At 45.1% G+C, this 26,910-nt stretch overlaps 1 protein-coding gene across 1 annotated transcript in view; it reads left to right on the top strand.

The window, feature by feature from the left end:
* The first annotated feature begins 3,583 nt into the window (after positions 1-3,583).
* Positions 3,584-26,910, top strand: part of LOC135394538 (Krueppel-like factor 12) — a 334,317-nt gene continuing 310,990 nt past the window's right edge. Inside the window, exon 1 of the mRNA XM_064625320.1 lies at positions 3,584-3,843. The gene's annotated coding sequence lies outside the window, so the exon portion shown is untranslated. The remainder of the gene's footprint in view (positions 3,844-26,910) is intronic.

Genomic DNA, 26,910 nt, shown 5'->3' with positions numbered 1-26,910 from the left:
CACCACCAGCAATGGGGAAGAGTATCGCCCCTGGCGATTAAACTCCTCATTCATCATCTCGCACACAAAGTTGTTGCTGTTGTTGTTCCATACCCAAATTTTGCTATGCAAATGAGCCGAAACCAAAACCTCGCGGATCCGGAGACCTTCACTGTCGGCGTCTTGTCTGGACCGCAAATCGGTTGATCTGGCTTACAGCTCAGCACCTCCTCCAATCATGTCCATCATTCCAAAGCACGTGGATAACGTGCAACGTGAATAACGTGAATATTTGTCCCGATCCCATTTCACTAAAGAGGTAAATAAACATATGTAGTAACGGACCAGCTCGACGAAGACGAGGAGGAGGCAGGCAAAAAAAGAAGGAAAAAAGGAGGTGGAACGTTTGTATGGAGGGGTGGGGGGGTGGGGGGTTTAGAGACGAGCTGATTAAAAAGGAACATTACAACACATTATTAGAATTATTATGAATAATACGCGAAGTCTTTCCTGCATTTCTGATACGCGCGGTTTCGGTTTCTACTCATCTGCATAGCGAAATTCCGCGATTGATATTTCAATGTATTTCAACGTTCAACAACGATTGTCTCCAATTCTGCTGTCTCAGTTTGGCCCGAAAGCTCCTAATTCAAGAATTAATTAATTTTAGGTAACTATAGCTTTCATAGCTTTTTATAAACAAATCTGTAACAAAAAACAAAAAGAAAAAACAGTATGTCTACGTAACGAAGGAGGGCGAAAATGCATTGAACATGTCATTAGTCTAGGAACCGGATTACTATCGGCCGACGGCCTGGTGGATATATAATATCACTGATATCAGAACGTATCTGATGTCGAGTCGTTTCAATCATTTAGCGCCTTCAAATTATTTCACGCCTTCAAATTATTTTACGGCGTTTTCAGCGACTAATACTATATCAGTCATGCGGAAAACGGCTTAAAATAATTTGAGCATCGCGAAAAAAAGAAAGAAAATTGCAAAAAGGCAACCCGCGCTAAAAGATTGAACCTATATCGACATCAGATTAGTTCAGATAAGCTGTCGTGGAAAACGTGCCACGGCCTCAGTAAGGGTTTGTAGACCAAGCAGGTCTTTCATGTTCCAGTATATTAACATCTCCGATCATGCGTACATTTGTCTTGAAAAGTTTCGAAGCACAGACGAAAATTCATATCATTATTGCGTCAATTAAAACGTAGCGTTTGGAACAGGTGACATTGCTTAATTTTACGTCGGCGAAGGAAATTTGAAAACATTTTTGAAACTCGTGTAGCTAAGAGGCCATGAATCAAAATTGCCGCGGTAATTGAGGAGTTCTCTTTAAAGCTCAAGTAGCCAGTTTGTAGCGCTGGCCAGTGCTACAAAGTGGCTGGGATGCCTTTCCAAGGAACCATTGCCGACTTGGCACACTTTTCTATACGCGAGCGCACAGAGAAGAAGAGTTTTTATATTGACACCAAAATATTTATAACCGTTATAATTTGGACTACCATACAGGGTGTTCAAAATTAAGCTTTCACTAGCACTTTATAAATAGGTGAACAAAAGAAAACTGGTGCTATTTTTTCCCGTTCCTTGAGTAAGAAACAGGTGCTACATCACTAGCAGCACCTGTTTCTTACACAAGTAGCGTAAAGTTATCATCCGGTTTCCTTTCATCGCTGTGTTTGCGTAGCGCTCGTGAAAGCTTAATTTTGAACACCCTGTATAACGCTGCAACGCAGGACGGGAATAAAGTACATTACAAATCACGGGTGCATTTCTTCACAAGTGTCCTGGGGGACAAGTATCATGTTGTGAACTTGTAAACAAAATAAAACTGAAATATACACTATTCGTGTCACATTACAGTTACCCAGGTGTCCGTGACAGGTGACTAAGAAAGACTCCACGCAGTTCACATCTAAACCGCTGAAACTAAATAATAGAGGCGCAACCGCAGTTCATTCCATGTGTTTGTACCAAAGTGAGAGTGCATTGCAGAGTTAGTCCTTGGAGAGAGGGTACATACATTCATCCAGTCTTAGTGCATATCATGATGCGTTTTTTTTCTTTTCTATATGCATACCAGTAATATCTGGTGTGAATAGCTAAGTAGCGCCCTAATGTTAGATGAAGTCTATTGTTGGCCCTCTCACGCTCTTATCAACAATGTGTGCACAGGTTTGATTCTCGTATAACTGTACACCTTACTTCGAATTTGGCTTATTAATTATACATCGCGTGTTCCAGCTAAAGGATTTGTCCGATACTGCTTCACGGTAGAAGAATTCCTAGACGATAAAAACAACAAACATGGTCCAAATAATTATGCTGAGGCATCTTGAATTATATCCACTCCGTGCATAATATTTTGCGAAAACACCAGAGTAGGATATAAGACAGCGGTGGATTTTTTTTGCTGCTTACGTGACGGATGTGTCAACATCAGAAATTATGCTCTCGAAGAATCACCAATAAATACTTCCATAAAACCAAGACAAGATAAAGGTTCTCGAAGCATTCCAGTTGAGCGCAAGCCTCCTGGAAACTGTGGGTTCGCATTTCGTATTATGATCATGTTTTAGAAATGATGATACGTTTTCGGGCACGCTTAATGACAACTGGTGGACAGAGAGGGATTTCCTCTTCGTCGGCATTATTTGATTTCATTCTCTAGTAGGGTGGGTGGTCTAAAAGGTAAGTCACATTTTCGTGCATGAAGTGATGCTTCCTTGACAGATACCTCGTTGATGCACAGACTTCCACACCATCCGAGTAGAGAATTTATGCTCGAGAAACCTACGAACAATTTTGGTTACAAAGCACCGTGTAACAAAATATATACGACCACGCAAACGTTCGTCTCAAGTCCATCGGTGCAGCGCATAGGAAATGCACGAAGACAAAAGTTTGCGTGGTCGTAGTTATATCGTATACGCAGTGCATGGCAACCACGATTTTTTCGTACATTTCTCTGGCACAAATTATTTACTGTGTGGTGGCAGAAGTCTGTCTCTCAAGTAGATATCGCGCCACACGCGAAAGTGTGACGGACCTTTTATAGCACCCACCCTGTATAATATGGGGACGAAGCTGCAAGTTGTAAGCTCCCGGTGGTTGGCTTTGCCTTTTACTTGCGGGCATACGGGAGAAACTTACGCCCTACTGAACGATATATGAGAAAAAAATATTCGCCGAACTGTCAGCAAAGTACCGCCTTCGTGCTTACTTTTTACCTGCATTATTGCATATATTTCCCTCAAAACAACACTCACCCAATTTTTGGTTTTCTCCTGTTGTGTGTATGGGCATATGTTTGTTCCACTCGAAAAATCACAGCTGTTTTATTCATTCATTCATTCATGGTGAAGTTGTTGCCAAGCTCCTTAATTCACCGAAGCCGTTCTTCGCGCATGCATCATCACGAAGACCGCGTTTATAACCCGTTGCCGTGCCAACGATCTCACATCAGCGTCTCGCCATCCCACCTCGGCGGTGCGCCGCCGGGCGGCTGCCACGTGCGATGAGGGAAACGGGCGCTTGCGTTCTTTCAGAAAACGTTCCTCTTTCTTTCTTTTCTTTTTTTGCTCGTGTCAGGTGATTACGCCTGTTGCGTTTCGCTGTGCCGCTTGTTGCGCGTCACCTCCCCGTTACAGACGACGCCAGCACAGACTTCGTACGCATTGCGCACGTGAAAAAATGTTGCAGACGACGGAAGAGAAACTGACGGCGGACTCTGCTAGGGTGGGGTTTGAGCCAAAGAACATGGCCGCTTCCGTATGAGCGATACAGCCGGCACCGCGGCTTCTATTAGTGCTGCTTCAAATCTGTGCGCGATTGGGATATCCGAGATGAAGGTAGGTTACTATTTTCCTCGGTCTACAATGTGAGGCGCTGTGTGCATAAGGCACGCGTGTAAAAAAAAAAAAAAAAAGACCGGAGTAGAAAGTCGAAACGCTTGAGGGATGGGTGGTGCGGTAGCTGCCACAGTACTCAGCTGTGTTTACCTGCGTTTAATATGTTCGAAGGTTTGCTTCGTATACGTACTATAGGTTATGTTGAACAGGAGGTTCTCTACGCTGTTCAACCAACACAGAAAAGGTGAATTTGTCCGATTGCCGTACATGCGGCGATATAAGTGATATATACATACGTGATTTGTGGCAACCGGCCCCTGGGTTGTAGGAGTCACCATTTCCAAGTTCTTCTTACTATACTTTTGCCATTACCATATTTTACCTGCCGCCCATGCCGGCTGTGTCGCAGCACGTGTTCACGGCTAATGTGTTGCAAAAGCTTAGCGATCTACCAGCAAGTCGTTATTTTGTAAGTCTCGAATGACGTCAGGGAATTTATTTTACCCTTGCCACACGAACACGAAAAATGACATTAAGTGCTTAACCCTTACGTCTTAATGTCATTCGTGCGGTGCCACACGGAGATATTTATACACAACTCATTTGCCTACCCTCGCTCCCGTGGTCTGCGCGGAGTAACAATTTTATTCTTGCATAGAACCACTTTGTACCGTGCAGAGCAAGATTATTTCATAATTTGAGGTTGCATGAGTATTCTTTGACGAGTATACTAGCGATAGGCTCGGTGTAACACACGCAATATTGTTTGTTTTGAATTGGGTGCCGGTTGGCAAATAGCTTTTACGTGACTACGTTAGTAAGGCGTATTACAGCTTACCCCATGAAAATAAAGTTACTGTTGTTAAATTTCAAAATATTACATGCATTTGCGACCTGTTGTTTAATATTTTTAAACGGGCATAAATTTAGTTGACTAGTGAGCGGGCGGCATCGACATCATGGGGGTTTAATCTCATTTACAAACTGACATGTATTACGACTTTCGTGGATAAAATGCTATTCTGGACACGAATGGCATTATAGGCCATAATGTAATTTGTCCTCCCTCTTCTGGAGTAAATTGAACTAGCGAACTTGTTCACATTAATAGTAATTTCATGTTTTAACGCGCAGCCTACGCAACGCTGCTATTTTAACGACTTTCGTGCGCGTCACAAGAGCTGTTGCACGTGCTTCGCTAGCTTGTACTTACTACTCGGCGTTCACCACACGGCCAGCTATCCACCAGCACGTTGGCTGAAGCTGCATCATGGTAGAGTAAAGAAAATCGCAATAGGATGTTCATCTGGGGTGAGGGGTATCACCTTTAAGATATTTTGAGTGGTGTTGCAAGAGCATTGCAGGGGTGGTCGTGCTGGGACAATCCCTGGCTCTGACCACTTGATAAAGCACCTGGGGTGGGGGACGGCATCTACGGTCAGAAATTGGTCAGACACTACCTGTGAACAGTTCTCTTTAAATAATTTTCTTATACTCACACCACAGTTATTACACGCGCCCTCTCCTACATCTTTTGGATTCGAGAATACATAAGCTTTAGTGAATATACCCGACATGTTTACCTGTCTAATCTAATCTCCAATCCAATTCCATTCATTAGTAATGGTAATGGAACAACAACAACTTTATTACGGGATGACGGCTGGGGAGTTTCATCGCCGGGGGCGATACTCTACCCCATTGCTGGTGGTGATGCGGGGCATGAATAATGGTAATGGTATTGTGATGGTTACACGTAAGGTTCATTCATTAGTCATTTATTATTAGAGGGCAAGGGCTCGCTGTGCGCTTGCGGCAGTCGAATTAGCTTCCTTTCCTTCCTCCCTTCCTTCATTAGTCGTGGGGTCCTCTCGAGACGCCATTTCTTCTGATTGCAGTTTCCTTCGATTGTGATCATATTTTAGTTTCATATATGCCGACATTCTGACAAAATTTTGATATTTCAAGTTAGCAAATTTGTAAACTTTTGGTTATTGTCGTTGAGGCCGATATCTCTTAAGGTCCGGGCAGAACCCCTCAAGTACTTTCCAACGACACCTCGATCGGCGTCCTAGCTCCACGCGTTCGCGAGATAGACTGCCCGCAAGGTACGCGTACTCCTATATTTCCGTCTCTCATGCACGCGCCCGCCACACCCAGAGATTACGTCAACCGCCGCAATGACCTTGCTAGCTAGAATCTTACATGTGTAAGATTTAGCCGGTTGGTTGCTATCTGTTTATTGCTTACCGAGTTATCGCGTCATGAAATTCGGCATAATTACGTTGCATCGTAAATTTTGACCTGGTTACCAAACCAAACTTACGGACGTTTTCACGTCAAAAGAAAGCAGCCACATTAGTTTCGTGTTGTATTATAAGACGCTTCAAGCTTATCAATTTTACATTGCTGGTGCCACTCGTACGGCTGTATGTAGCACCTGAAAGATAGACCTCAGCTAATCAAAGCAGAAACCGCGCTCGATTCGGCACAATGGGGAGTTTTAGCAAACCGTTGATGGCGTCGCTTGCGTCGAAGCGTATCAACCGGAACCAATCAGTGGATGAGATTCTGAGTCACACACAACTGCGATTGGCTCCGATAGGCACGATAACTTTACCAACGGTGTGCTAAAACTGCCTAATACCGAAGCAGATAAAATCTCCCGGGGATCGTACGCTATTTCTTTATCGCGATGTCCTTGAAATTAAACTAAAAGCAAATGTTATTTACGTCGAGGTGTACTTGCATTGAATGCTTCATAGCAAAACCAGGTAACATATGGCGAATTCGAGTGGTCACTTCCCGGCGATATATATATTTTTTTCGGGTTCCGAGCAACTGCGTTCGCCTGGTTAAAACGTTGCAATCCCGTGTGTTCTCGTGGCACTTTCCGAGCCCCAGGAATTGGTCAACTAGCACTTTTTCCGCCGGGTCTCGAAGCAGCAGGGCAGCGGTTGCCCAACTATATCCGGTGTCGTCACATCCGCACCGCGAGGGTGGCGAGGGCCCCCCATTGACCGAAGCTTTAGCTCCTGTGATGTCACAGTTTGAGGCCGAAGTTAGTTCGGATTTGTATCTTGCTAAGTACGACACATGGGGGAAAAAATATTCAGTACCTTTGCGCACAGTCCCACGCGTGTATCGTATATAATCAACCACAGATGTGATAGCGTCACAACGCGCCAGTTAATAAAAAAAAGGAAGAGAGAAAGAAAAAAGCGAAGAGACTCCTACGTTCCGTAAAAATAGCGGGTAGCAACATGAGCATCGACGTGACATAAGGGGACAGTGATGCAGGGAATCCGATCTGGGGAGATATATATTCCACACCTGCATAGTACATACATAGAAAAGGGCACGACGTTCCCGCGTGCGCTCCACGTGTCTCTCCTCGCTTGGATCAGCCGATCGTGTTATATCGTGGTGCTCCTATAAGTTACAAGGCTAGGATCAAACGTGTCATAGTTTTTCTTGGGCAGTAAGATCCTGCTGTATCTACTGGCTGCCGATGACTACGTATGAGTGCCAAGAAACAAATGCTGAACGTAAAATTAATATGCGAGCGAACTGGTTTGTACTTCACGTTGGCAACATGCTCCCGAGCTTCGTTCTGTGAATTTATCTTTTTCCCTAAGCTCAGGGACATGTTGCCCAAGCCAAACAAATGTTGTTTCGCTCTTTTTACGTACATATTCCGCCGTGAGACTATATTCGTCGCGCTACGACGCTTTGTTTTTCTGAAGACAAGAAAAGAAATGAGGATTCTATATGTTGTCATGGGAGTCCTTGTACGAGAAGCTTTAGGTAAAAGATGTAAGAAGTCTATCTTCCTGTAGTCGTGTCCAACATATACAAGAACAACATATCGGGTGGTGAAAGATATACGTCATATACTTATTACACTTAAATATGAAAATAACTTTTGTCAAACGTAAGCATGAGCTGAAGAAATTAAACGTACAACGTTTCAAACACTGCGTTGTCTTCTGATGGTTAAATATAGGGACGAAGACACGCACTCGCACTGTTGAACGCGACTACAGTTTCTGTCCACTTATTACAACAAAAAGAAAGAAAACGGGAGTCGTGGGGAAGCGGATCCGTTCGTTAGGATTATGGTTATCTCTAGGGATGGGCCAACCGAATCCTTGAATCCTAGGCAGGAATTCGAGATTCGGGAATCCGCATCCCAGAGCTCCAAAACGGCGAATCGAATCTTTCGAATCCATCAACCACGTTTGTTTGTTCCTTTTTTAAAAAATTGGCGCCTCTGGAGTCCGCCGAAAGCCTGATTGGTCGGTGGGTGGTTTCTTGTTTGTGTTTGTTCGTTTACATTGAAAGAGTTCAGGCAGTAGATCTTACATTACAAATTTAAAAGTAACATGGTTTTGCTATTGATTGTTTCTTAGTTTTATGGAAAGAATTCAGACTCGAGAGTATATGTATCTCCTGTAGTCCCTGAACAGCGTGCTAAATAAATTACATTTAAGAAGAAGCATATACGTATGTTTTCTCCTGAGAGTGAACTATTATTTAATTTGTTTTTCGTTAAACAAAGATATCAAATTCTGCTTCAAAACACTTTTAGTGTTTTGAACACAGTAGAAGTGTTTTTCCCCTGGCTTTTTAAACTTTTTTTAAGAAAGGATTCGTAAGATTCGTGGATTCGCGGAACCTTCCTTGGATTCGGATTCGGAAAATTCTGGATTCGTCCCATCTCTAGTTTTCTCCATGGTCGGGGTTAATATCCAAAGTCATGCTAAAGACTGGTAGATGCTGGGGTGGAATCCTACCATCGGCACCCCCAGTGCTGTCTCAGGTTTCCCCTGGGTTTTCCGGGACACTTTCCAGATGAGTGTCGCACAGTTGCCCGTGAAGTCTGCCCAGAACGCCAGAACGCGTGCTAACTTGTTCCGGGTGTCCTCTCACCATCACTTCTGTTCACCGGCGCAGCTGTGTAAGTTTCCCAAAAGGCGTAATCCATTGCTGTTATAGTCCCTATGGAATGTTTCTCTCGATTGCTTCAGGCTGTGTGCGTTTAAAGCGGCCAAAGATTATAACGCCCCGCGGAATGTAATTAAAAACGGAGTCCTTCATACGAGAAGCTCATAATATACATATATAATCTAATATAACTGTTGATATTGTAGAAACGTTGACGTTAAATTAGTACATCCATGACACTAGACGTAGCATTGAAGTGCTTCATAGAGACACGAATACTTAAATTAATGAAAATAAAAGTTTGAAATCTATATCCTTGACTAGGTGTTCATGTTGATGTTGTCAAAAGAAAAGAAAAGGAAAATGAGAGATTGAATTCATCATACTAGGTGACTAGGCGTGATAAGTGTCCTTAAGAATAGTTTCCTTGTTTGAGTATATTACGTAAAAAATGGATGCTAAAACAACAACAACTAAATCATGACTATGGCCTGGGGTGATTCACCGCTTGAGAGCAGTACACTACCCCATTACACGAGAAGCATGAGATGTGAAATATGAAAATGAAGTTATGTGCAAGTAAAACTCTTGAACTCCCGTCCTCTGGTTACGCAACGCTACGTCACACAAAAGGAAGAAGCACATGAAAGAAGCGCCAATGGCCCTTGAGATGCAGAGGAGTACCCTACAGCGTCTGGAGCAAGCCGGTAGCCAAGAGGAACTCCAAGAACATCAGAAGACCTCGGCGGTGTTGCACATGGCTCTGACATGGGCCAAGAATTGCAGCCAGGTTGAACGTCTGTCGGCTAGCACCACTCAGCTGAGCACAGAGTTGCCGCCTCTCCGTTTCGTAGAGCTTACATTCTATTAGGACGTGCTCAATGTTCGCTACAACGCCACATTTGGAGCATAGGCAGCTGTGACAGTATCCGATTCGACACTTGAATTGGGAGTGAAGGCTACGTTGAGACGAAGCCTGTGCAGGAGGGACGTAAAATAGCGTGGTAAACGGTCAGGAACATAGTGGGATCCACCGAATACATGAGAGACCTGTCAGTGATGTCCCGACTCCACTGCTGGCGAGCTCGTGGCTGAATGAGCTCATTCAGAAGTGATCTCCTGTCTCCTCTTGATAACACCGTTGGTACAACAGTCCGAGACTGTTGGGCAGCCGTTGCCGCTCCGTCGGCTTCTTCGTTTCCGCTCAAACCGTTGTGACCCGGGACCCACTGCAGGGATATATGATGACCGTGATCGCTTAGACGCTGAACCTGATGGAGGATATCAGCGCGAGCGATCCACGTATTCCCATGTTGGCTATACATTGAAGAGCAGCCTTTGAATCTGAGTAGATGACCCAGGCCCGCGGATCGTCACAGGACGTCTTACATAGAAACAACAGGATAGCATATAGCTCGGCCGACGTTGATGATGTGCGGTGTGAGAGACGGTATCCATGTGACACACCGTCAGTTGGAATAACAAATGCAGACGATGAACATTCATAACTGGAGGATCCGTCAGTGAAAACTGCAGCGTGGTCAGAATATCGACTGTGCATCATATCCGCTGCAAGCTGTTTCAGAACTGATGTAGGCACTTGGTTTCGTTTGACATTAAGACCAGGAATTGACAATGCGATCGATGGTACTGGAAGCGACCACGGAGGCGTCGTGGACACCACTGATCTTGCAGAAAACGGGGGAACCTTAGGTTTCACTTCCATGAAACAGTTGTATGCGTTACATTGCTTCCGGCGACAAACTTTTGCTATTAGTGGATGGCGGCGGTGGTGTGCTCTGAGGCGCAAGTAATGGCGAATGGTCTCCCTCTGCCGTAAGACTTCAATGGGTATTTCGCGAGCTTCTGCTATCACCATCAGCGTTTCCGCAGCTCTCGGGACGCCAAGACATACCCTTAAGCTCCGTGCTAGAATACACCGCAGTCGTTGTTCTTGCGTCTGTGAAATTCTGTGCAAGACTGGTAGGCTATATAGCAGAGTCCCCCGGACTAGGGCTTTGTGGATGGCCAGAAGATACTTCTCATTCATTCCCCACTTCGGCCCAGCAAAGTGGCGAATGACGGAAATCCACCGGTGTGCCTTTGTGTCCAGGCTAAACGCAACGTGCTAACGATGCTAAAACGTGTGCAACACCTGTAACTGTAATAATAATAATCGAGAACTTGAGTGCAATATAAAAGCTCCTGGCTTCTGAGAGAGACAAGACCACAAACAAACATTTAAAAAATTGTTTAAAGCGCAACAGAAAGTAGCTGTACCTTGAGTATACAAGGTATAGGCAAAATGTGACTAAACTACGAATACAGTTTATTCATTTTAATAGTCAAATTCAAATTCAAAATCCTTTTTGTTAACATATCATACATGTACACTTTGTCTAATGCGGGACTGCAGGGCATATCATTTAGATGCAGTAATTTTATTTATTTATTTATGTAAATACCTCAAAGAGCCCTTAGGGCGATACAAGAGGGGGATACGTACAATATATGCAACATTAGTACATGAAACAGCACAAACACTGCACAAAATAGTTAAGGTAATAACAAAATTCACACACATACAAGACATGAGATAATGCTTTCACACTAAACGTGTAGATATGATGCCAAGTTTCTACGGAAAGTTTGATGGTTAGGCGAGGTGACTAAGGACTGAGGAAGGTCATTCCAATCGGCAATCGTATGGGGAAAAAAAGAATACAAAAAGTGGGAAGTGTGACAAGTGATTGGTTCATGGGCGGTCTAATCGGCTTGAGATGTAAGGTGCGGCTGTGATGAAAGATGGTCGTATAGATGGGCTGGAATAAAATTTGTGAAAAAGGGAAAGACGGAAGAAACTTCTGCGAGTTACGAGAGGCGGAAGGTCCAGAGAAGACTTAAGTGATGAGATGCTATAGAAGGATAGGAATAGTCTGAAAGGATGAAACGAGTGGCGCGGTTTTGAACTGACTCAAGAAGGCAGATGAGGTTAGCATGGTGCGGATCCCAGACGCTTGACGCATATTCAAGCCTGGGCCTAACTAGTGTTAGGTAGGCCAAGCGCCTGACATTGGAGGGTGCGCAACGAAGGTTACGGCGTATGTAGCCGAGTTTCTGATTGGCATCACGCACAACACTGTAATTATAATTACTGTAAAAGTAATTAATTACAGTGATCTAATTACATGAAATTAATTACTTCACGATACGTACGATATTTTTCTGTTTCCACCCTACTCGGCATGTAAAGATCATTACTTGCATTATTACTCGTAATGAGGTGGAGTATCGCCTGCACTCGAAACCAACCATCATCCCGAATGACAACGTTATCTCTTCCTTGATTTGATGAAAACGCGGGGCGTACGCCATTTTTGTGGCAATTATGAACTGCATAATGCCACAAAAATGGCGTACGCCCCCTAGATAAGTTTAACTGGGTTATGGTGTATTGGAGCTAGGTGGCTGACCTAATGGCGCCTGCAGCTCCTAATTTTCAGCAAATCAGAGGAAAGAACGATGTCGAGAACGGCGAGCCGATTCTGTCACTACCCCCCCCCCCCCCTCATTTTAAAGTGTGTGTGGTGATGAAACATCTGAATCGTTATTATTATTTTTTTTTATTTCCGTGTTAGTGCCGCGAAGCAACTGTGGCTATGAGTGGCGTACAGATGTGGACAGTTGGAGAGAGGACAGCAGGAAGGAGTGGGGGACAGAGGGGGTGGTATGCGTCATGGGCTGACTTCAGGGGGAACTGTGCCGACATTCAACTGGAAAGCCTTCGGAAAACCCAGGAAAAACCTCAGACTGCACAGCCGCGGTGACAGGATTATTATTATTATTATTATTATGATTATTATTATTATTATCATCATCATCATCAGAATGCAGTTGTATATTGTCAATCGCATTCTGATATTGAGGTTCAGTCGTCACCTGCATCATAACTGTTCTGAGGCTGCAGAATACAAACGGACGGAACGCAATATAAGCCTCAGAGTGCATAAGAACATGCAATTCATGGAATGGCAATCAAGAGGTGCGAGGTTCGACTCCCGACTCTTTTTGAACGACTGCCATATTCCAGTCACTTCCCACCTTGCGCGCACTAGCTCCCTCTCCCGCGAAAGAGGAATATGCCCGTAACACACTTCGGACATCTGAGAGAACTGCACGTCAACGTCTGCAGGAGGAAGCACAACATGCTCGCCGCGTCAATCCGATTCGTGACGGCATTCTCTATCGTTCAGGGTTGCTCATGATCGAAGAGTGCTTCGTTTGCGATGTTGGCGACTGAGATAATCGAAGCTCGAGAAGGGGGAGTATTTAATTCCACCGCCGGTTGTGACGGGGAGGGATATTCAGCGCCGGAAACGGAATTGTGTCAGGGCCGACCGCGATTTACGCCGATATTCGTTTGTGCGTTACGCGTCCGTTGGGCCTTGTGTCATGGGGCAGATGACTGATAAGAAAGAATGATCGCGACGGACTCAGTCCGTGGAACGGCTAGTTTGCACGCACCAGCTCGCGTGGCTCACTGGTTAGCGTGCTGGCCATGTCACGTCGAGACTGGCAGGTACCTGGGTTCGAATCCCGGTGCCGGTTGTGCTGTCTGAGGTTTTCCTGGGTTTTCCTCGGACACTTTCAGACATATGTCGGCACAGTCCCCTTAGAAGTCAGCCCAGGACGCACATTCCCCGTCAGTTGTGACGTTGCCCACCTCTGTGAGGCCGACAACGGCGAGCCCTTCCACCACCACCACCTAGTTTGCACGCGAACAAGACTCGGGGGACACATAAGGCGCATATGTTTTTTTAAAGCGTTTCTGAGATGCATTTTCATGTTGGTCATCGCGTCGACATTTTGTAAAGGATGGAATCGTGTTCGTGTTTGCCGTTTGAAGGGAGAGTCAGAACCTGAGGTTCGCCCACTGAAAACGCTCAAATCTTACCAAGGAGACAGAAGACTTCTGAAGGTGTACCGTACGTAAGATCAGTGTGGGTATAGACATCCCCAGTGTCCTTGTAGGGGTATCCCCACAGGGGAATTTCGTGCAGTGTACTGAACTTCACTGAGCTTCTGTAAAAGCGATCTAGTTTGGAAAATACGGGGCCAACATAAATAAACTGGTCGTGCAATGGAGTAGGGTACCGCACCACCGCAGTGAAACATCCCATCTCATCGTCATCATTTATTGTTGTTGTTGTTGTTGTGTGGTCGAAGAGGTACCTGGCGAATGTAATGTTTACACTGCAACGCACATATATAACCTGCTAATCTTTGTGGTGAACGGAAATTAATTGTTATTTACCGCGACCTACCTTCGTCTTTAGCCTCAGGGTACAGATTACAGAGGCTACTGAGCAGAATCTACTTCCTATTCACAGACTTTAAAAATTACTTTTCGGAAGACTAGAATTACTGCTAGTTCGAACTTCTAGCAGTTACGATTACCGACTTGTAGCTTAATTACTTTGAAAGTAATTGCGCCGAGTTACATTCAGTTCAACACATAATTTTTTTTACTTTTCCAGACAAATGTCGACAGAGTTCGCCCTGAAGTCGGCCCAGGACGCATACTAACCACCCTGTCCCCCACTCCTTCCTGCTGTACTCTCTCCATTTGTCCATGTCTATATACGCCGCTCATAGTCACGTTACTTCGCTGCGCTAACACGGGATTAAAAATATATCTTTTTAATAAATAAATAAGTTTTTTAAAATTTACTTATCAACTTATCAATACATAATTTTGATGCATAATTTTACTCTTCTTGCCCAGGGAATGCAGTACAAATCTGGGACTATACAGGGTGTTTTTTCTTATCATTTTCAGGTTGTTTTTAAAACTGTGAGAGACATCACTGATACCGTTTTGCGGGTGGGTTATATACGATAAGGCGGACATCCTGAAAGCGTATGTAACTATACTGGACGAATAATTACCTGGAATTCATTATCACCAAAGGTGTAAAAACAATGTCAAGTTGCCGCAAGGTAGGGATTCAAAATGAGAAAAAGGCGGTTAGGAGCATCTATCTATTTATTAATTACAAGACTCTCGTGTATGAAACTGCACTTCTTCAGGTTGAAGAAGAACAAGTGTTGACAGATGTTGAACAGGTTGAACCTGAGGAAGTACAGATCCATTCACTGGCGCGAGTCTCGCAATTAATAAATAGATAGGTGCTCCTATCAGTCTTTTTCTCATTTTGAATCACTGAAATTCATTAATTAACTTCCCAATTCGATATTTTCGGGACAACGCGAGACAGCAGAATTGAAGGCAATCATTTGAATCCACCCTCTTTTTTAAGAATCCTGGAACGGGCGCGTACTTTGAGATATAAATGGCCAAATTTTGATACCCAAATGAGCCGAAACCAAGACTACACACTTCTTGAGCGCATAGACGGCATGACTTTCGGCCTCTCTGGGCCGGAAATTGGTGCATGGTTGTGGCAACACCACCTAGATAGAGAAAGCCTGCTTACTCGTCGGCGTGACGTAACAACTAATAGTCAGCCCAGCCAACCAGGATCGTGTTTTCAACGGCGGCAGCCAATCACGAACGTGCTTTCACCGGTCGTGGCCATGAAGACGAACCACCGTCGTCTGCGAATGGTGATTGAACGTCTCCGCGTACTAAATGGGAAAACTTGGAAATTAAGTGCAAAACGGCCCCAATCTTTTTCAAAACTGATTTTCTAGTAAGCGTGTTGCACTTTTTGTCTAAATATTCAGGTCTGCAGGTTCTAAGTAAGCTGCAATCATTTGCGGGTTCTTGAATTCGCAAAACGGCGAATTGCAGTAGCAGACGAATTCTGACTATATATGTCCACGTAGCGAAGGAGGGAGAGGAGGCAATAAGCAGGCCTGCTGTATATAGGTGGCGTTGGTTGTGGAGGTGCACTCTTGAGAATGACTCCTAGAAGGCTCCTAGCCAACCATCATCTCGAATGATATCGTTATCGGCCCTGATTTGTTGAAAACAGGAGGCGTACGCCTTTTTTGTGACAATTATGAACAGCATAAGTGTCACAAAAAGGCGTACGCCTCCCGTTTTCAACAAATCAACAGATAACGATATCATTCGAGATGATAGTTGGTTAGGAGCGTGCTATGCGGTGAAGTTCATTTCTAAGAGTGTGGTGATATAACTGCTTGGACTGATGCCACGCTCAGGCGGGCGACACCGGAAACTGGTCTAGCCATTAGATCAGCGCCTACTCCAATCAGCTCGATCGCTACAAAGCACGTGACCCTCCAACGCGAACGCCCGTCGCTCCTTTTGCGCTCGAGAAGTACGGGGTTTCGGTTTCGGCTCATTTGCACAGCAAAAATTTAGCGATTGATATTTCAAAGTATGTGCTCGTTCCAGGTTATTTAAAAAGAGTGGGGATTTAAATAACGGCTGCCTCCAATTCTAATATCTCATTTCCACGAGAACATATAACCAATACGTTAATTAATGAGTTTTATATAGTCTATTTGTTACATAGGCTTTCCAACAGGATGTCCGCATAACTCAGAGCCGTGGCATAACACACCTGTGAATATTGCACCTAAATGGCTCTCATACTCGTAGTTTTGTTATACAAATTATGTAAAGTCTTGAAAAACAGAAAAAACAAAACAAAAAAGAAAACAACAACAACACCCGGTATATTGAAACGACAAATGAAATGACTAGCGGAGTACGATGACTAGAAATCTGTGGTTAGCAGGAGGTTACAAAACAAGCTTCACAGAAATTTGGTGAATGCCCGGTTATAAATGCCGCAGTAAAACGGTGAAAAAGGGAATCGTTCATCGTGAATGAGTAAAAATGATTCGAGATTCGAGTCCCAGGCCGCATGCAAAGTGATTACAAAAGTAACTGCAGGTGCGCTATAATTTATTTGCAAAGCCAATTAAATCAGTTATACTGTTAGTTACCACGGATATTTATACCCCTGTTGCTGTGTCACAGGTGTCAGTCTGTTCTTGTTGGAAGCCACGAATATGCTTCCTTTCCGTAGCCCCCCTAGCCTCTATCGGTGAACAGAGTGTTCGGTTGCTTCATTCCGGTAGCGAGGTTGTTCAAATTTGTAGCGTGAAAACGCATAAGGGGAGTCTATACGGGGGGACCACTGTTTTCCGGCACAGTCGTCGTCCAACGTTTCCGCTGACCTTAGTAGACAACTGAGATTAGGGGCTTCCGCTCCTTTCATTCTTGTTTGCTGTCGTTTGCGGACGCACGCAGGGCGTGGTTCTGCTACTGTGTTCCGCCTGCTTTATGTCTTATCGCAGCCACTACTTTGAGATTGTTCGTACAAACTGTGAGCTCCAGTACAAACGAATGCTATCTTGCACAAGTCGATTACATTGCCAATTAATTATAGCGACATTGATACTGTTTTTTCCTCCTTGCACATTTCGTTTGTGGTGAATTCATTGCGACTGGTACCGCCGAGTAATTTCAGTTGATTGGACCTTCCAGTATCATCTATTTGAGCAGAATGGAGAGGTAGTGCTTCGCAGCATATTCTAATAGAATGTGGTCACCTTCGTGTGGTCGTGGAGGTGCTGGATGATTGTCCTGCTCTCCATCGACGGATTGCACAACGTTCGCTTCCACCTTACGGTCATGGAGGAGGAGATAGAGGAGGATTCTAACGACTTACTAGCTGTGTGCACCACCACCACACTCTAAGAAAAAAAAAGAGAGTACTTTTACTCCTTTTGGGGACTAAATGCATTGCCACAAAAAATAGTCCCTTTCAGGAGTAAATGCACAGGAGTAAATGAATGTCACAGAGTGAGAGACTGCATTTCACGCTCTGTTCTAACAGTTCCGGGTACATACTGTAAAAGTGTTTTTTTTTTTTTCGCGCGGTATTATTTTTCGCGTTTATCGCACATTCCTCCAAAATCGAGAACTTAAGTTCCCGCGAATAACTGCCATATGCGGGCGAAAATCGTGCGACGTTCCACGCTATACCATGACCTTGACCCTTTCTACTGCATGCAGCGTAGGCAGTTCAGGCAAGCCGCAGAAGATTGTTTTATCCCATCAGGCAAGATGTAAAGAAATGAACATTGATCACGCTTTTGTTACTCCTACATACGCATTGCACTGTACATCTATACCACTATACCACCGCAACATGCCTTTCCCCGCCTTCTCAAAACCAGCTTGTATGATAGTACGACATCTGAACCGAACTGTTCAGTGCCCTGAGTGATAATGAATGAGAACTGCTAAAATGAACTGGCTGACCTGCCTACTAGTGACTCTACTGCATACGGCCTGCAGGGTCCCTAAAGGCCATTGTACAGGGCCTTTCCTCCTATGTCTCTGAGGAGAATAAAGTGATTGATCTAGAACGCCGCCATCCCCGTGAACAACGGATGTCTTAATACGTGCCGAAATATGCCCGAGTATTAACCGCACGAGCACCGCCGAGCATTCTTGCACGATGTGCAAGAGCAAAGCACTCCCGGAAACCTGTATCGCGAATTTAAGTTCTCGCGAATCACTCCTCAAACCAGCTTTGTTCGAAAACATGAAAATATTTTCCACGCGGAAAAAACCACTTCTACAGTATTCGTGTGCATGAATGAAAATACTTCGAATCAAACCGTCAACCGTGATATATCGAGTGATAAAAAATCTTGCCACATACATAGGGCACAATTTGCGAAGAAAGATGCCCTTACTGTTTGTTATTCTGCGTGGATGGAAAATTTCTATGTTGGCTGAGTTATACATAGGGAGTGACCTTTTCGGGTTAAACCCGATTCCGCCCTGTTATCCCCCCCCCCGAACTGACTTCCGACGAATTCGGGTTAAACCCGATTTCTCCCCGAATTCCAGTCACTATGACATCCTCAAGTGACGTTTCCAGTGAAGACGAACAAAGGTCGCCACGTGTAACACATGTAAGAATGGATCACTTACGTTCCCAGCAATACACCCATGAAGTGTCAACACTGTCTATCCTTCCGGGGATTACCGCTTGAAGGTCACGATACCGCAAAAAATAAAAAAATAAAAAATGGAGACATTAGGAAAGGACATAACAGACAAGAGGAAAAACAAAAACAGCCGATAACACCCGAAGGCACAATTATCGCACGATTTCTCCCCGAATTACAGATTGAAAAAGAGCGCCCGATTTTTACCCCCCGAATCTGAGAAAGGCATTTAACCCGAAAAAATCACTCCCTAGTTATACAGCGTTATGCCATCAAATTGACCAAGAGCACATATTTGCGTAGCCTGTTGCATTCAGAAGACCATTTGCGAAGTTCAGTGACAACTTGCAGTCCTAGGGAGTAAATGTCGGGGTTAGGGGACTAAAATGCGGAGTAATTGCAACCTAGGGGACTAGAGGCTGCAATTACTCCCTATTTCACTCCTTTTTTTCTTAGAGTGCACTAGCGTGAAGAGCACCGCACGAAGACGTGCGACGACATGCGACCTGTTGTAACATACAGCATACACACTCCAATTGAATGATGGCAGTTGAAGGTCAGGGATGCTACAAATGGTAGCATCCCTGACTGGCAATCAGATGATGTGGGTTCGAATCCCCCTGCTGGTGCCTTTTCTTCAACTGCCATCATTCAATTGAAGTATGCGACTCGACGTTGTGAGGCTTCTGTTGTGTTTGTCCTTCTACGTTTAATTGGCTCATCCACAACTACGTTACACACTCAAGCCAGTGGAAGCTTTTCTGCACTGCAACGACAAGTGCAGTTCGCCACCAGTTTCTGCGTCTGGTATTTCAAAACACTCGGCCTTTCGTTTCCGTTTACGCTTCCGTGTTTGAAGCCCGTACTGCAACGATTAGTCTTTTACTTCGTTATAGGAGGGTGGTTCCATAAGTTTCCGTTCCGAGGTAGAAAATGCGCGCGAATTTGAAAATGCGATTAAGGACGCGTGGCGCCATCTGTTGGAGGGCCGGAGCACCACCCTCAACCCTCTCCATGCTTTTGTCGGTTGGAGAGCGGCATTTCAAACAGCCAGGGTGCACTCTTCAGTTAAAATGGAAAAAATCGAGTACCGCGCTGTGATAAAATTCTTGACAAAAGAGGGACTTTCGCCTAAAGAAATTAAAGCGCGACTGGACAACGTGTACAGAGAAACCTCTCCGTCGTACACAACGGTAAAAGACTGGGCTAAGCAGTTTCGACTGGGGCGAGAGTACAAGGTATGTGGCTTATTGCACGGAGCTATGTGGGTTTGAGGGCAACGAACATTCTCACTGTTTCCTTTGATGAATTCCAATTCTTTGTTGTTCATCTCTATTATTATTATTACTGCATCTAGCTCGACGTCCTTTTGTACGCAAGGGCAATATTCGTTTCTGTAGCGCCATATCTCCATTGAAAATGATCCCGCGATGGTCGTCCAGTGGAAGTGGTGACACAAGAAAATTTGTCTCTTGTCGAGGAGGAAGTGCTAAGCGACAGACGTCTGAAGGTGAAGGAAATCTCAGAAAGTCTGGGGCTTTCCAAACGAACCGTTTTTCGCATCATCGGCCAGGGCCTTCACATGAAAATGGTCAGTGCGAGATGGGTGCCACGACTTCTCTCGTCAGTTCAAAAGCAACAGCGCGTCGTCTGTGCCAAAGAGTTTTTGGAGCTCTGTCTAGAGAACGAAGAAGAAATATTGAAGTCGATTGGCTCAGGGGATGAGACTATGGTGCTCTACCATGATCCCCTTTCGAGAAAGGAGTCGATGGAATGGCGCAAACCAGGAGAAGCACCCCCAAGAAACGCCAAGGTCACACAATCCACAAATATCATGGCAACACTATTTTGGGATTGTCACGGGATCCTCCTCATCGACTTCAAAGAGAGGAACACCACGGTGAATGCGCCTTATTGTGCTTCACTCCTGCACCGACTGCGAGACGCCATCAAGGAAAAGAGGCGCGGCAGGTTGAGTCGAGGTGTCCGGTTGCTCCAGGACAATGCCCCTGTCCACACGGCTTCTGTTGCCAAGGCTGCACTGAAGGAGTGCGGCTTCGAAGAAATCCACCACCCACCCTACAGTCCAGACTTGGCACCGAGTGACTACTTCCTGTTCTCAAACTTGAAGAGGGATCTCAGAGGACGGAGATTTCAAAACGATAGTGAGGTGCAAGAGGCAGTTTTCCAGCCTTTTGCGGACAAAACTTCGGACTATTTCTTCAAGGGTATAAGAATGCTGGTTGAAAGGTGTCAAAAGTGCATCGAAGTTAAGGGTGACTATGTCCAAAAGTGATACACTTGTTTCGTCTATGACTATTAAAAGTTGGTCGGGCCGGAAACTTATGGAACCACCCTCGTATATCTTCCGTGATAGTATAACTAGAGTTTCTGCAAAAGCGGTGCGTACTTACGGATGATTTTGTCGAGAGGTAAGAGCAGAATGCACAATCAAAATAAAAAAGCATATATATGATTAATTGCAGTGTAGAAAGAGTTGCTATTCAGACTCCCCACTTCAACTCTGTCCTCCTCCTTGGTGACCTGGTCAAAAATCACCCCACCTGATGTGGTGGGAAGAGAACGAAGGTTCGGGATCGTGGTTGGCCAGGAGCCTGTTTTGTGGTGAAGCCTCGGCCGACACCACCACCACCTCGGCCGACAACGGCGAGCCCTTTCACCACTACCACCACCACCACCTCGTGCTTTATTTCCTAATTCTTTCTATTTAATTTGTTCTTCTTTTATTTATTTTTATTTTTTCTTTGAGGAATAGCGAGCCGACGTTCCGTTTGGCTGACCTTACCTCCCTTTTTTTTCTTTGTTCTAATAAATATATCCCCCCCCCCCCCCCTCGTGCGACAGAGACCTTCTCTGTCCTGGCAGAGGCATGCGAAACGCCAGCTGGCATCCTACGGGACGTGGAAACACTCCGAATTTATGGGCTATACCTCACACAGCACCCCTACCATTATCTTCGGCTCCTCGATATTGACTGTCCGGACTCTAGCTTTGGCAGCGCTATTGACCGCCTGAAATTGTGCCTCCCCACCACACCATCAGTGCGTTCCTATGCCTCGCCAATGTGGACTCTTCGCAGGCCTCCTGTATGCGACCACATTCCTAGTCTCCTGAAGAAAAACTCTGTACCGGCCGTTGTTGCTCATCAACTTGCTCTGGAGCACCAGCTCAGCTTACTCTCCGTGTACACCGATGGGTCAGTGCCTCAAGGCGGATCAGCAGCAGCCTTTTACATCCCACTTGAAAACCTTGAAGTGGCGCAGAAACTCCCCTACGAAACCGTCATCTACAGAGTCAGAGCTCTTCGCCATACTGACCGCGTTGAACCACATGGCGGGATCAGCGCCTGGCGCGAGGACTGTGTTCATCTACAGTAAGGCGGCGCTAGAGGTTCTGGCAAATTATTTTACCAGAACAATTGGCGGCCTAGACACCATGATAGTCGCAACATACACTCTTAAAAATGAACTTCACTGCATAGCACGCTCGTAGCCAACCATCATCTCGAATGATATCGTTATCTGCTCTGATTTGTTGAAAACGGGAGGCGGACGCCTTTTTTGTGACACTTATGCTGTTCATAATTGTCACAAAAAAGGCGTACGCCTCCCGTTTTCAACAAATCGGGGCAGATAACGATATCATTCGAGATTGTGATTGGCTAGGAGCATGGTATGTGGTGAAGTTCATTTTTAAGAGTGTACACTCTAAGAAAAAAGGTAGAATTTCCTACCCAGCAGGACAGTAGCAGGAGAGTACTTCTACCATTTCGTGACAATCCACACGCGACTTCTCCCCCGCGGGTATAAGCGGCGGCGTCCCTTTCCCTTGCTTCTCTCTTTCACGTTTGCTCTAAGAAAAAATGGTAGAATTTCCTACCCAAGCTGGTAGAACGACAGTTTCTACTCTGTAGTTTGTTTCTACTCTGCAGTTATACCCAAAAGGTAAAACTGGTTGGAGTAGAAATGTGGTTGCAACGCAGTTCTACCGAAATGGGTAGAAAATCATACCTTTTTTGCTTAGAGTGTACAACCGTTTTCTACCCTCTGGTGTGGGTGCAAGGAAGGGATGAAGGAATGGGAGGGAAGTTGGTAGGGCTGGGAGGTGAGGTGAGGTAAGCAAAGGGTGATCAGGATTTAACCGTATAACACGCTGTGCGCCAGTCACTCCGCCCAGTGTTACGGTTTCTGAATTGAGGAGAAAGAGGGACGCACGCCTTTTTTGTGACAAGTTACATGTATCGAGATTGCCACAAAAGGGCGTATACACATGGCACCTTCAACCAATCACGGTAGTGTGACACTAGGAAGCGATACCATTCTGTTTGCATGCAAGCATGTTACGCGGTCAGGTTCTGGTTTTGGGGTGTACCAATTAATGCCTCTGGCAGTACGTTTCCGCTTCGTCCGACGGGCTTTGAGGGCCAAGGTCGTTTCATAGACTTCCGCCGTACTGTTGTGCGTGGCAATTGAATGAATGGAGTGGACATATGGGCGGATGTTGAGAAATGTCCTCTGTTGTTGTAACACACACCGTCTACGCACTCGCTTGTCGGCTAACACGACCCCCTTCGCGACACTGAAATCCGACAGGGCTTCCCAGGTACTTTATGAATACATTAACGGAGACCATCAATGATTGGAGACATTCGGGATTCGGCTAATACCCTAGCCACACGGCAAACTTAATGCAAATGTAATGGCGTTTACGTCACCTCCTAACCAATCATCATCTGGAATGACATCGTGGCGATTTGTTGAAAACAGGAGGCGTACGCCTTTTTTGGCAATTATGCAGAGCACAATTTTAACAGAAAAGGCGTACGCCACCTGTTTTCAACAAATCAGGGGAGAGAACGATGTCATTTTAGATGATGGTTGGTTAAGAAGTGAAGTAAATGCAATTCCGTTTAATGAATTAAGTTTGCCGTGTACCTACACTCTTAGAAATGAACTTCACTGCATAGCACGCGCCTAGCCAACCATCATCTCGAATGACATCATTATCTTCCTCCATTTGTTGGAAACGAGAGGCATACACCTCTTTTTGTGGCAATTATGAACAGCATAAGTGTCACAAAAATGGCGTACGCCTCCTGTTTCCAACAAATCAGGGCAGATAACGATATCATTCGAGATGATGGTTGGCTAGGAGCGTGCTATGCGGTGAAGTTCATTTGAAGAGGTGTAGGGTGTAACTCAGCAAGTTGAAAGCGCGAGGGTACCCAAGATAATGTATTGAATCTAAAAAATAATAAGTAGATAAAACAAATAAAACTATATATACCCATTTAAAAAACACCACTGGTGCAGCTGACGCCGAAATTTTCGCCAATAGTGTAAAAATCCGCTCCAGATTCGAGAAAGGGTTTTGATGTTCCATATCTCTTTCTGTAAATAAAGAAAAATTGAAAACCGTTCCCTTTCATACCGGGCCTGTAATCAACATCACCATTTCATTAAGCTGTCGGCGTGCCAGTGTAGCTTTGAGATGAATTGTAAAAGATACAGCTGCGTGTCTTGGTTTAAGAGTGTAACACACACACGCACAGATAGATAGATAGAGAGAGAGGTGTCAAAAGCCGCTGTACCCTAATCCCATTATGTGCTACACCCAAGTTTACCTTGAATGTATCCAGAACTATCAAAAACCAGGGGTGTCGGAAGGTAGCGGCAAGGGGGCTTGGGCTGTGGGGGCCTCGCATCCCATTTCATGCAGAGGGATCGGACGTGGTGCCTGATATTCTCTTATAAAGCACATTTTTTGCAAGGTTTGCATGTTCATCAGCATGAATTTCTATTATGCTCCAAATAACGTCTTTTGTTCTTTTTTTTTCCTTTTTTAAGCGAGAAGAATTTGTTATTCGCGTGAACATATTTACACCACTGCCCCTTTGACAAAAAACACATTCGAAACATAAATATGTCTGAATTCAGTGAAATGTTTGTTTTGTTATGGTATATCATGCTATCCAATGCATCGTGTAGACACCAAATAATCTTTTTTGGTAATGTAAGTTTAATTTCACATACACCCGGTCACCAAACAAATGAACGTTAATTGGGTGACAACACTCCCATGCAGCCTCCAACGCATAAACGTTGCAGAGAAAAACAGCTGACTATGAAAGCCAGTGACGTTGCTCATGAGCATAATGAGACGACTGATGTTGGCATCATTACTCTTTTCATTACAGATGTGAACACAAGATGTCGCCAGCCCCGTAGTATTGGTATTGCATCGCGAACGACCATCATGGGCGATGTCGCGGTGATCGGTGCACTGTGCTCCTTTTTTATTACCCCTCGCGGTGGCCGGTGGCCGTGTTCCGAGCGAATGCAAAAAAGTTTCCAAGCTATACGAAGGGCGGTACACTTGAACTCAGTAAAAAAAAAGAAAAAAGAAAAAGAAAGAAAAAGAATGCTTAGCCTTTGACAAGAGCAAATATTGTAGAGAGGTTTATAACAAACTTTTTAAACCACAACAACACGTGACTGGTCCTTCGATTGCAAGTTACAGGAAAATGTAATTAAATTATACCTACTGTTATTCATTTTTTCGAGATACACTAATAAATAACATTACAGATCTGGTCATATTAAGTTCTATTACGCAAATATGCTTCAACGGATGAAGCCTTCGTGATCGAAAAAGGAAACGAGCTACATCCGTAACTATACAACCGTCTCTCTGCATACCTGAGAGGTTCACCGGCAGCAGCCGAAACGCTACGTATCAAAGCCTCGAACTTAGCCCTGATGTAACAAATGTGGCGGGGTGTGTCAGGGTTGACAACATGACGGAAGTACCCGAGTCAAAAACAGAATCGGAAGATGCACCGGAGACAACTTGAACACGTTCTGATTGCCGCGGGCAATCCGAAGTCGATCCCCGCCCAAAGAGTTTCTTCGATTGTCCGAACCTTCTGTTTGCCACGTCAAAGCAGACGAGCTCACGGAGCAAATAAACGAACTCGTCCGAAAGAAAAAAGCGGAAACGACAGGAATGCACGAAAGGGTATGGAACTGTCTGTACTTGACTGTGGGAAGAGTCGAATGTCCACTTCTGTTTCCGTTGAGTTTTACTTATTTCGTACGTGATCGAGCGGGTTGAGATTTGGATGTTTTTGCTTCTTATAGTATATCCCTTGGCGATCGTGAGCTTTTGGATCATCGGTTCGTCTTATCATGAAGGGGGATGAAAGTTTGTCGGCACGACTGGGGAGGCCTCCGGGCATATGTTGGACGAAAATATGGTAGAGTCTCTGGTTTTCGGCATTTACCAAAAAAACCGCCCTTTTACGAACGGCCGGCAACTTTTCCATGCGTTCGTTCGGCGAAAACGAGTATAAGCGTTGCGAGAAGGGTCTGTGGTGTCTTGGAACGTCGAGCGAGTGAGCATGACGCAGAGGACGCCAAATGTGAGCCGGTACCAGCTGAGTCGAACTTTTCGTTTTTAATAAGCGCGATAGCTTTTCGTCGGTGTCCGCGTCGGATCACACTGCTCCCCCTCGTTTGGATTCGAAGAGATTTAGCAGATTAGAAGGTGTTTACGATAACGGTTCTGTAAATATGATACGCAAAGCATGTGAATCCTTTAAGAGGCTCCCATAACGTTGCTGATCTCGGATTTGACAGCTTCCTTCTTAGTATAGCTTTTGTAGACTGCTTCCGATGGGCGAAACTTCCCGAATGTGTGCTTCTTTTTGATTCCATGTTAGCGCCACCAAGCAACTATGGGTATATCACGTACAGATAGAAAGAGCACAGCAGGAAGGAATGGGGGGACATGGTGTTTGTGTGCGTCCTGGGCCGACTTCAGGGGGAACTGTGCCGACATTCGTCTGGAAAGTCTGCCGGAAAACCTAGGGAAAACCTTAGACAGCACAGCCGGTGGTAGCATTCGAACCCAGCACCTCCTTCTGCCGCACGACCTTGGCTACCTATCACCAACGAGCGGACGCTTTTACGTCCACTCGGCCATGCTGCTGGTCGCTCAGCGTCTGCGTCTCCCGTGATCTCGTCTACGTCGTCTGGCAATACGAACGCCGCGGAGTTACAGCGTAGGCGGTGTGCTGCGGAGCATTCGCGCAACTGTAGTGTACGCAGATGTGCTGGAGATGCAGCTGCGGCAGAT

This window comes from Ornithodoros turicata, chromosome 5 (assembly GCF_037126465.1).
Source record: "Ornithodoros turicata isolate Travis chromosome 5, ASM3712646v1, whole genome shotgun sequence".
In the NCBI taxonomy this organism is placed as follows: Eukaryota; Metazoa; Arthropoda; class Arachnida; order Ixodida; family Argasidae; genus Ornithodoros; species Ornithodoros turicata.
This window is presented reverse-complemented; position numbering and strand designations above follow the sequence as displayed.